The 10,299-nt window shown below is 40.5% G+C and overlaps 1 non-coding gene across 1 annotated transcript; it reads left to right on the forward strand.

The window, feature by feature from the left end:
• Positions 1-8,530: 8,530 nt before the first annotated feature.
• Positions 8,531-8,612, forward strand: Trnas-aga. Its single transcript has one exon. It is a non-coding gene; the product is annotated as a tRNA-Ser (tRNA).
• The last annotated feature ends 1,687 nt before the right edge of the window (positions 8,613-10,299 follow it).

A 10,299-nucleotide genomic window follows, 5' to 3' on the forward strand; every position in this document is an offset into this window, starting at 1 on the left:
TTTTTCTGTGTTTTGCGATTATAAATAGCAGTATTTTGAACACAACATTCGAAATAGTGGTCCAAATATGGAATGTCATATCTCGTTGAATTCGTAATTAAATTTCCAATCGAACTGTGTTTACCAAAAAAAATTAATTTTTTTTTCAATTTTTTTCCAAATTTTGATGATGATATTTGGATTTTGGCCGAAAATCGTTTTTCTGTGTTTTGCGATTATAAATAGCAGTATTTTGAACACAACATTCGAAATAGTGGTCCAAATATGGAATGTCATATCTCGTTGAATTCGTAATTAAATTTCCAATCGAACTGTGTTTACCAAAAAAAATTAATTTTTTTTTCAAATTTTTTCCAAATTTTGATGATGATATTTGGATTTTGGCCGAAAATCGTTTTTCTGTGTTTTGCGATTATAAATAGCAGTATTTTGAACACAACATTCGAAATAGTGGTCCAAATATGGAATGTCATATCTCGTTGAATTCGTAATTAAATTTCCAATCGAACTGTGTTTACCAAAAAAAATAATTTTTGTTTTCAATTTTTTTCCAAATTTTGATGATGATATTTGGATTTTGGCCGAAAATCGTTTTTCTGTGTTTTGCGATTATAAATAGCAGTATTTTGAACACAACACTCGAAATAGTGGTCCAAATATGGAATGTCATATCTCGTTGAATTCGTAATTAAATTTCCAATCGAACTGTGTTTACCAAAAAAAATTAATTTTTTTTTCAAATTTTTTCCAAATTTTGCTGATGATATTTGGATTTTGGCCGAAAATCGTTTTTCTGTGTTTTGCGATTATAAATAGCAGTATTTTGAACACAACATTCGAAATAGTGGTCCAAATATGGAATGTCATATCTCGTTGAATTCGTAATTAAATTTCCAATCAAACTGTGTTTACCAAAAAAAATTAATTTTTTTTTCAAATTTTTTCCAAATTTTGATGATGATATTTGGATTTTGGCCGAAAATCGTTTTTCTGTGTTTTGCGATTATAAATAGCAGTATTTTGAACACAACACTCGAAATAGTGGTCCAAATATGGAATGTCATATCTCGTTGAATTCGTAGTTAAATTTCCAATCGAACTGTGTTTACCAAAAAAAATTAATTTTTTTTTCAAATTTTTTCCAAATTTTGATGATGATATTTGGATTTTGGCCGAAAATCGTTTTTCTGTGTTTTGCGATTATAAATAGCAGTATTTTGAACACAACATTCGAAATAGTGGTCCAAATATGGAATGTCATATCTCGTTGAATTCGTAATTAAATTTCCAATCGAACTGTGTTTACCAAAAAAAATAAATTTTTTTTTCAACTTTTTTCCAAATTTTGATGATGATATTTGGATTTTGGCCGAAAATCGTTTTTCTGTGTTTTGCGATTATAAATAGCAGTATTTTGAACACAACATTCGAAATAGTGGTCCAAATATGGAATGTTATATCTCGTTGAATTCGTAATTAAATTTCCAATCGAACTGTGTTTACCAAAAAAAATAAATTTTTTTTTCAAATTTTTTCCAATTTTTGATGATGATATTGGATTTTGGCCGAAAATCGTTTTTTTGCGATTTAAATATCAGTATTTTGATCAGAATATTCGAAATATTGGTCTAAATATGGAATGTTATATCTCGTTGAATTCGTAATTAAATTTCCAATCGAAAAGTGTTAAAAAATGAAAATTCTTTTTTTTTCACATATCCCTCTCTGTCTTTTTTTTAAATATTTCTTTTGAAAGCCCTTGATAGAGAGATGGAAAGTACATACTAACAATTGTCTTCTGTTGAGTTAATTCGAATAAGATTCAAGCCAAATGCAAAACCACCAGCACACAAAAATCCCAATCAAACAAAACTAAAAGATGGCAAAGAACTGGGAAACATGTGCACATGAATCGTTGTTGTTGTTGTTGTTTCCGCAAATGGCAACGTTGTTGTTGGCGCTGCTGTTGCAGTCAATTGCATTGCAACATTTCATTTTCTGATATGAAAGATTTAAAGTTTGCAACATAAAAATGTCACGTTTTTCATGGTCGCCACAAAGACCGACAAGCCATGTTGAACTTTTCTCGTTGACGTTGCAGATTCTGTTGTTGCAGTTTCTGTTGCAGTTGCGCATGTGCAGCAGCATTTGGAGGAGACTCCCCCCACCCCCTCCCACAACCGCTTCTCTTCTCATAGAGATTCCCCTTACTACTGCCACTATTCCTGCTCCCTAGAAGTGTGTGTTTCTACACGGAGAAATATGTTATTATTTGCTAAAATGAAATACTAAACCAAACAGCTTAAAGAAATCTATTCAAAAATATTATTCTTGAGGACTAAAAGTGCATTGTAGCACTTTTTTTCTAGCAGTGAACGACAACTGCACTAACTAACTTTTGCCAGTCTATTTATGTTACAATTTGGTGGCTGCCAAGCGAAAAAATGTTGCCAACTTTGCGTTTGTTTTTCAGCTTTCTGTGTGTTAGTGTGTGTGTGTTATGTAGTGTATGTGTGTGAGTTTGAGGTTCTTTACTTTCGTTGTATTTTTGAAGGCAGTTTGCTTTTGTTGTTCGCCTGGCTTGGATTTTTTTCGGGCTTGTTTGACAATGCGCGTCGTGACATCTGCCAAGGCTCACTCGAATCAGGCTCAAACCAGGGGCGCCGATCTGAACCCCTTTCGGGGCTGCGGGGGAGTATGGTGGAAGGGGGTGGGGAAGGGGGGCTAGTTGAGAAACGAGTTCCCAATGCATGCGCCCGATTCTTATTAATTTAACAGCAGCAGCAGCAGTTGACGCAGTTGTACGCACCATCGATGAATTTGCAACAACACCCCCAACCCAAATTAACCCATTACTTATTGCATAGAAATATATATAAATATATATATAAATATATTTGCACAGCTATAATCACATGTGAAACATGGGATTACTTTTAGCCAAATGGTTTTGATTTGAACCGCATTTAATACAGAGAGAGAAGGTGTAACAGAATAAATGCTCATTATTCATATTTGTAATGAAAGCGAAGAAAGTCCCTTTTGGTAAGTACTTTTGTTCATTACAAGCACTGGCCTTTAAGGGGTTAAGCTGCAGCCCTGCCCCCACAGCTTCTTCTATGGGCTTCATAAATTTTTATTGCCCCACTGTGGCTGCAACCCACTGGAGGTGGCTGGGTCCTCGCCACCGAGCCTGAGTCCAAGATGCCACCGATACTGATATGAGTCAGTAGCTTCGCGGGCATCGCGTTGTCGGGAGATTTCGCTTCGTTTTGTCACAAATTAAACACGTTTTTCCGCAGAACCTAATGAATAAACAAGCTCGAGTTCGCCTTTTCCTTCAACGCGGAAGGCTGAAAGAACGCCACCTGACGGTGAGCCGTTGAACTAGAAGTGCTTTAGTTTCAATCCCAAATTAGTGTGAATTTATAGTAGCAAATATCATGCAATTTTCATTCATACTCAAAGTCATAAGGATTAAACAAATCGCTGTTATAGTTTTCTTAAATAAGATAATCGATGCGTTTATAAACTTTATTTATAAGAACTTGTAAACAGCGCGCAACACATTCGTTTACAACAAAATTGCGGTGGGAAAAGTGGATAACCGTGCAGGTTGGAAAACGCATTCCAATCGGTGGCGAATGTGGGCCACGCCCACTCGAAATGGTGGTGCCAAGTAAACGCAATTACCGGCCTGTAAAATAAGGCAAAAATCCCACTTTCGAGCGATCCACAGCGATCCACATCCTGATGACATAAGTGTTAATTGGACAAGCAACTCGATGTAGTCAGGATCCATTTGTGCGATACTCGCCTTCGAAGTTTCAAAGTTTCGCAGTTCGTTGCTGTCCGTGGCAATTACGCACATCTAATGCAATTTCAATAATTGGGCATCAAATTTATGGGGCGACACAGCCACAAATTACGAAGTGCGAACATCTCGACGCGATCTTTGCAATATATTTGAGTACCTGGTACTGGTACTGCTACCCAACCGGCCAGGTGCTGCGCATCTTGGCCACTTTCCATGTGCCTCTGTCTCCGCCACTGTCAGCGATTATTTCTATTAAAAAATATGTAGCCCAGCTGCCCAACTGCCCACCAGTGCAGCAGGCATATGAAAATGTTAAATTGTTTACCATTAAAGTATTTCCTATTTGGCGCTGCCGCTTCGAATAATTGTTCGCAATTTGCATGCGAGCGTTGCACACATGGGATTCTATTAGGCAAAACATTTCGCAATTGCGTGCTGATTGCCGGTTGCAACCTGCAACTTGACCAACTCGCAACGTGCAACGTGCAACATCTCTTCCAGATTCTTTGGCAGAAGAAGAAGCGAAAGGTTTTCATACTCATCTGAAATTATTGGTATATATTCTTGATTTGGAGGGGATTTTAAATATCCCTTACTTTCCCACTTTTACTTACTTAAAGTCAATTATCTGCTTGCTGCTATATCAGCTGCTCAGCTAGATATCTAGTTGCTTGTTTTGTGTGAGCTTTTACATATTGCAAATACCCGTTTTATTTTTCAGTGCATCACTGCTCGCCTTCAGCTGTCATTAGCAACGAAATTGGCCAAAGGGAACAGCCAGTGGCCGTTTTGCATGCACGGCATTATTAGTTCCGGCCGCCTGAACGCATTTTCTGCGCACCTCCGCGAACAACCCCCTCCCCCTCCTCCTCCTCCTGCAAGCCCCCTTTGACACGCCTCTGGTATTAATAATTTTAATTAAGTCTAGAACTGAGCTTTGCGCGTAATTATGCGAAACGCGACAACAAAGCTGGCAAAGAGTGTGTGTGTGTGCATGCAAAGTGTATCCCCATTCCATCTGGAGTTTAACCGATCCCCCCCCTTAGACCCCCTTGCGGCAATTACACCTTGCAGCTGACCACGCCCACTTTCCTTTTCAAGCTGCCGCCCCTGGAATCGAAATCGGAATCGCTGTCCTAGCTTAGGCAAGCATAACTAATCTAATCGCTGGGTAATTTCTAAAATGTAAGCATATGTACATATGTACATATGTATGTTGGTATAGCTAAGTAAAAAAAAGTACTAATGGATGTCCCTGGACAATAGTCACTGATTAGTCATTGTCATCATTAGTCATTGATTAATTATTGACTGTGGATAGTCAGCAATGGAGAGCTCAGTAATCTCTGCATTTTATTAAGTTCCATGGTACCTTAATCATTCCTTGACCTTCACCCTGCCTCCTTGTAACCCACTATATATGTATTTAGCTTTCACCTCTGCTCAAAGACGACGTAACATTTAATGACAGTGTAATTAAGCAGAAATCGTTTGCCAGCCGATGAAATGTGGCCCAGAAACCGTTTTAATTGCACTTACAAACAGCTGCGGTGAAGAATCGAATCTTCGGAAGAATTGGAAAATAGAATGTTGCCAACTGTGCGAGATGTTGCCGCCCACGTTGTCAGTTGTCAGTTGGTAATTCCAATTCCGCCGGCTCCCCGGCTCCCCTCTTCCCGCCCCCCTTTTGCCACCCCCCTTGGAAGAGCGCCCCTGGATAAAAGTGCGTACAGCAGGCTGAGGCTGCGGCTGAGGAATGGTAACAGCAACAATCCAGTTAACAGTAATTGCTGGCGCGTCGTGTTTTCGGACCACCAATGGATTGATTAACTACGTGTTCGATATTTCAGCAGCACCCCTCCCCCTCCCAAAGCAGCTGCCCCTCGTCACTCCAGCTGTGTCACTTGGCTTGTGGATGATGTGGCACAGGCTGCAGTACACTGCGAGAAATGTGCTCCAAAATGTTGCTACAGAGGTGCTCTAAAATGTTGCTACAGATGGCTAAAAAATGTTGCTACAGAAGTGCAATAAAATGTTGCTACAGACGTGCAGGTGAATGTAAGATATATGACAATGTTTTTGGCAGCACGAATGAAAAAAAAATATTCTCTTAAATATTGAATTACATTTGAATAAAGGCTAAACAATTGCTGATATTTTTTTGCAGTGCCGATCCAGCGGGGCCAAGTGCTCAAAGTGTTCCAGCTTGAGCAAGGCAGCCGAGTCCAAATCAAATTTACTATAATGACCACTCAAATGGACAGCGTAATGGGCCATGCAGCGCACGAAAGAGACGGCAGATGGGGGACAGAGAGAGAGAGAGAGAGAGGCGGTAACAGCGGCGACAGGGAAGGATATACACATAGAGAAAGAGAAAGAGAAAGGCCGACTGAAGTTGGCCAGCAGAAAGTGGGCGATACTGTGGCAGAAGCTAATGGCATTTGGCTGGTGTTGCGTGCATTTGACATTCTGGCAGTCGATGCCAAGATCCAATAAATAGATCGTCGTTGTGGAAAATCGGGAAAAATCGGGCCTAGAAAAGTGGAAGGAAAATGCTATCGCCACCGGTGGGCGAAGAATCTCGAAAGATGATTTGCTGGGCCAGCTGGGTGATAAAATTAAGCGCAAATTTAGCAAAAGATTAGAAAAGCAAAAGATTAGATAAGCAAATGCAAATTAGATAAGACAGTTTGCTTGCAAATTAAGAAAGTAAAGTCTGCGTGGAAAGAGAAAGCATCACCGTTTGAAAAGGTAGAGCAAAAAACTTATAAAACTAAAAACTAAAGCATTAAAGGAATAATATTTGCTGACAGGTGGCACAACCTACATTCTATATGATGTCAACGATAAATCATCGTTCAAGTTGTTATGAAGTAACCGAGCGTATCAATATCAAACATTTTAATCGCAACGAGTTAACACAAATGAATGCTGAAAAGTCAACAATTTAGGGGCACGAACTGGAGACCAATAAATCGATTTATGCTGCAAAAAAACTGAAAAAAACTGATGTAATAAGGAGGGGAATGACCTGGTATGTGCCACGAATGATGTTGCTGATGATGATGATATTTGGAGCGGGGATAATGTTAAGAACCCGAGTGGCAAGTTCAGGGGACGCGTGTTCCCCCATCAACCTAATCGCATCCATAAATTGCGTGGCCCCTGGGCGATGTGCCGGTAATGCGACTACCTCAGTGGCAAGGGGCAGCTGCCAGTTTTACAGTCCTGGATTTTAGGGCCCCCCCACCCCCTCCCTGCTCGCTCCTTCTCGATTTATGGGGCTGTGCATACGGATGATGGGCAACCGGGTAACGGATACGAAATTCGCAAGGGAACCTCGCCGACGAGTTTGGCATTTTTCGGCTGCCGTGCGCCGTGGATTTCGCACCTCCTCCGGCCACAAAAACAAAAAAAAAGGGATTAGGGTTACCATCTTGCACCTGCAGCAAGGCAACCAGCCACCGGCAACCAGCAACCGGCAACGGCAACAACTTAATTGAATGTTGAAGGGGCACCTGCTTATCGCCGGGCAATTAATTCCAGCGATTTGCTTAGCTGTAAAATTCGTAACAGGCAGGGGGAAACACCCCATATAGTCCATAAACAGATCCCCCATTCCCATTCCCATTTCATATCCCCAATCCACATCCATGTCCACATCCACATCCAAATCCAGATCAAGGGGAACCGCAGTGTCTCCGCTTCGGGGCCTCGAAACTTTGGTGTTTGTGGTGTTTTCGGGCTTCGCGTTGCCTGTCAACTGGCCACCACAAAAAGTAAATCAAGAAATTTGCTTAACCCACGCGCCACCAACTCTCTACTCCCTAATACACGTGCCAAAAATATGGCAATTAAATAATCTGATTTCGGCAAGAAATGAAATAGGTAAGGAAGTAAGTAAGGAATGATTATTTCAATGTATGTATTTCATATATTCCCCAGTTTTAAATGCACCTAGGGACTTTCGGTAAAAAGTTGATGTTTATTTTGTTAGTGCATCAATCCCTATGGCTTAATCCCCCCAGGACCCCGCAACAGGTGCTCTCCTTCTCTCTTTGCATATGCCGATTTGGGGCAACATTTTTTTTGATCAAAAGTAAGAAACAGGAACGGGGCGCATGCGCCATGGTCTCCTTTCTGTCTTTGGGTCTGCCAAAGATCTGCCAGAGTTGCCATAAGGCACAATGGGTGGTAAATTGAAGCTTTCAACTTGCCCGAGTTCGCTGAGGTTTGTTGTTTTTGCCTTTTGTTGTTGCTGTTGCTCTTGCTGTAGTTGTTGTTGTTGTTGTGGAGCCCCGTCTTGATTTCAATTCGTTGGCGGCTGTTTTGACAATGTGCACCGCTTTAATTGGAGCCGTGTCATTAAGAGCACGCAATAGGAAAATCTGACAAAGCACCAGACATCGAATGGCAGCTGAAGGGAGGCACACTGAAGTGGCAAACAAATAGATTAGAAATGGATTTCCCAAAGCGAGAAAGTTGATTTCAACAGCTGAGTTCCAAAAAATATTAAACTAAATTACTAACATTACATATCATATATTCATAAATTTGTTAACAAGCTCTTGCTATTAGAAAGCAACGAAATTAACTTAAAATCGAAAGCTGAACAAATAACTTAAATAGCTTACCAAAGTATCCATCAGGTAGTATATGCAACTCAGCTATCTTTCGCCTCTTGCGAACTTATTTTTGCCACCCTCTCATCAAGCAGTCGTGGCCGAGCGGTTAAGGCGTCTGACTAGAAATCAGATTCCCTCTGGGAGCGTAGGTTCGAATCCTACCGACTGCGATCACGAGTATCTTTTTTTCATGCACAACTCTTCTACAGTCCGTCCATATTTAGATACATTTTAAGATCAGGGATCTTATAGTTAAATTTCCTAGTGTAGAAGTAGCCCAGTGGTTAGGTTGCTCGCTTTTGCAACAGCAGTTTCGCGTTCAATTCAATTGGATGGTAATACTTTATTCAGATGGAACTTTTGGTGGTTCGCAATTTTTATTTATAGATCATTCGGTTCTCTCCCTTTCTAATTCGTGACAACTTGGAAGAATCTGAAATGTATCTCTTTCTAATTCCTTAACACAAGAGGAATACATTGATTACCTTTAAAATCCTACCGTTGTTACTGTGTTTGCCGCATTTCAAATCAAATCGTTCGATTTCCAGTACCTTAAAAGAGAGTATGAAATAAAAAGAAGTCCTGCTGCTGCCAGTTGACAACGATAAGCGAGCTAACTCTTACCTTTGTTGGCACCCACTCACAGTTCCGGGGGCAAGTCGATGAAAAAGTTTTCGACAGGTCTCAGCATTTTAGGCCGCCCAATGCCACAAAAACAGGGCAGAAATAAGCAAGGCAAGAAATCGGGTTGTGGCGCTGTCTCTTATAAACATCAACCAAAAAATACAAATACACTAAGGACTGAGGACTGAGGACTGACTTTTCTCCAAGCTGCACATGTTAAATATTTATTTGCAATTCCACTAAAAATCAATGGCAAAACTAAGGAATTTCTGCATTAAAGATTACAAATGGTCTAAAATCTAAGTTGAACTTACAGTGTTGAATAAACCAACTTTATTCCTTAAATATACTGATTTAAAATGAATTTCCAAGCTAATTTAAGTGCAAATTAAAAACAAACCTAGCTTAATATATTTTATATCAATGTTGAAATACCCCTTTGAGAAAGGGCATAAGAAGTCGGAGAAATTGTCGCCGCAAAAGTTCTCGAGGACCCTCGCCCTTCGTTTCGTTTGGCCCGTCACGCCCCCTTTCTTTTTGCCGCCCACAATTGTGGCTTTTAGCCTGATGTTGCTGTTTTTGTTGTTGTTATTGGACTGTGTCTGTTTCCTTTTTGGCAGACGCCGTTATGTCTCGCAAAGTTTCAAGAAAACTGGTTCTGTCCCGCTCTCGCCCTGGTCGCTCTCCCCATCCCTTTCCCACCCACCGCCGATAACTTTCGGCGTCATATTTGCGTTGCGTGGCTGTGGATGTGCAACTCGTTTTGATATAATTTATTGTAAAATTATTTCCGTTTCGCTGTTACTTTGTAGCTGCCTCAATTCCGGTTCTCGAAATAAAAGACAGCAAGCTCAAAAGCAGTTCGTTCTTTCAGTTTTACAAAAACCTGCGAACGACACAAAAGTTTCGATTTTAAGTTATATAAACGCTTGAGTTTCTTTTACCACAGCAGATTTTCATTTCTTCGTGTATCTATAGTACACACTGCTGGTGCGCTTCGTCACTACGTGGACGGCAGTGATTACGTTTTACCAAAACTTCTCCAAAGAGCTCTAAAGCTTTAAAATTCGAGACAGCTTTTGGCAAGTGTAAAGAGCGAATAAAACGTGTCCCATCAAAGGGCCCATTTAATTGGCGTCTATTTATGTCATCGCAGATAGTGCAGATCGCACCGAGAACGATCGCGAACAGATCGTGAGTGACAAAGCCGAGGTAAGGATGTCTCCGGAGTCT

This window comes from Drosophila teissieri, chromosome X (assembly GCF_016746235.2).
Source record: "Drosophila teissieri strain GT53w chromosome X, Prin_Dtei_1.1, whole genome shotgun sequence".
NCBI lineage: Eukaryota > Metazoa > Arthropoda > Insecta > Diptera > Drosophilidae > Drosophila > Drosophila teissieri.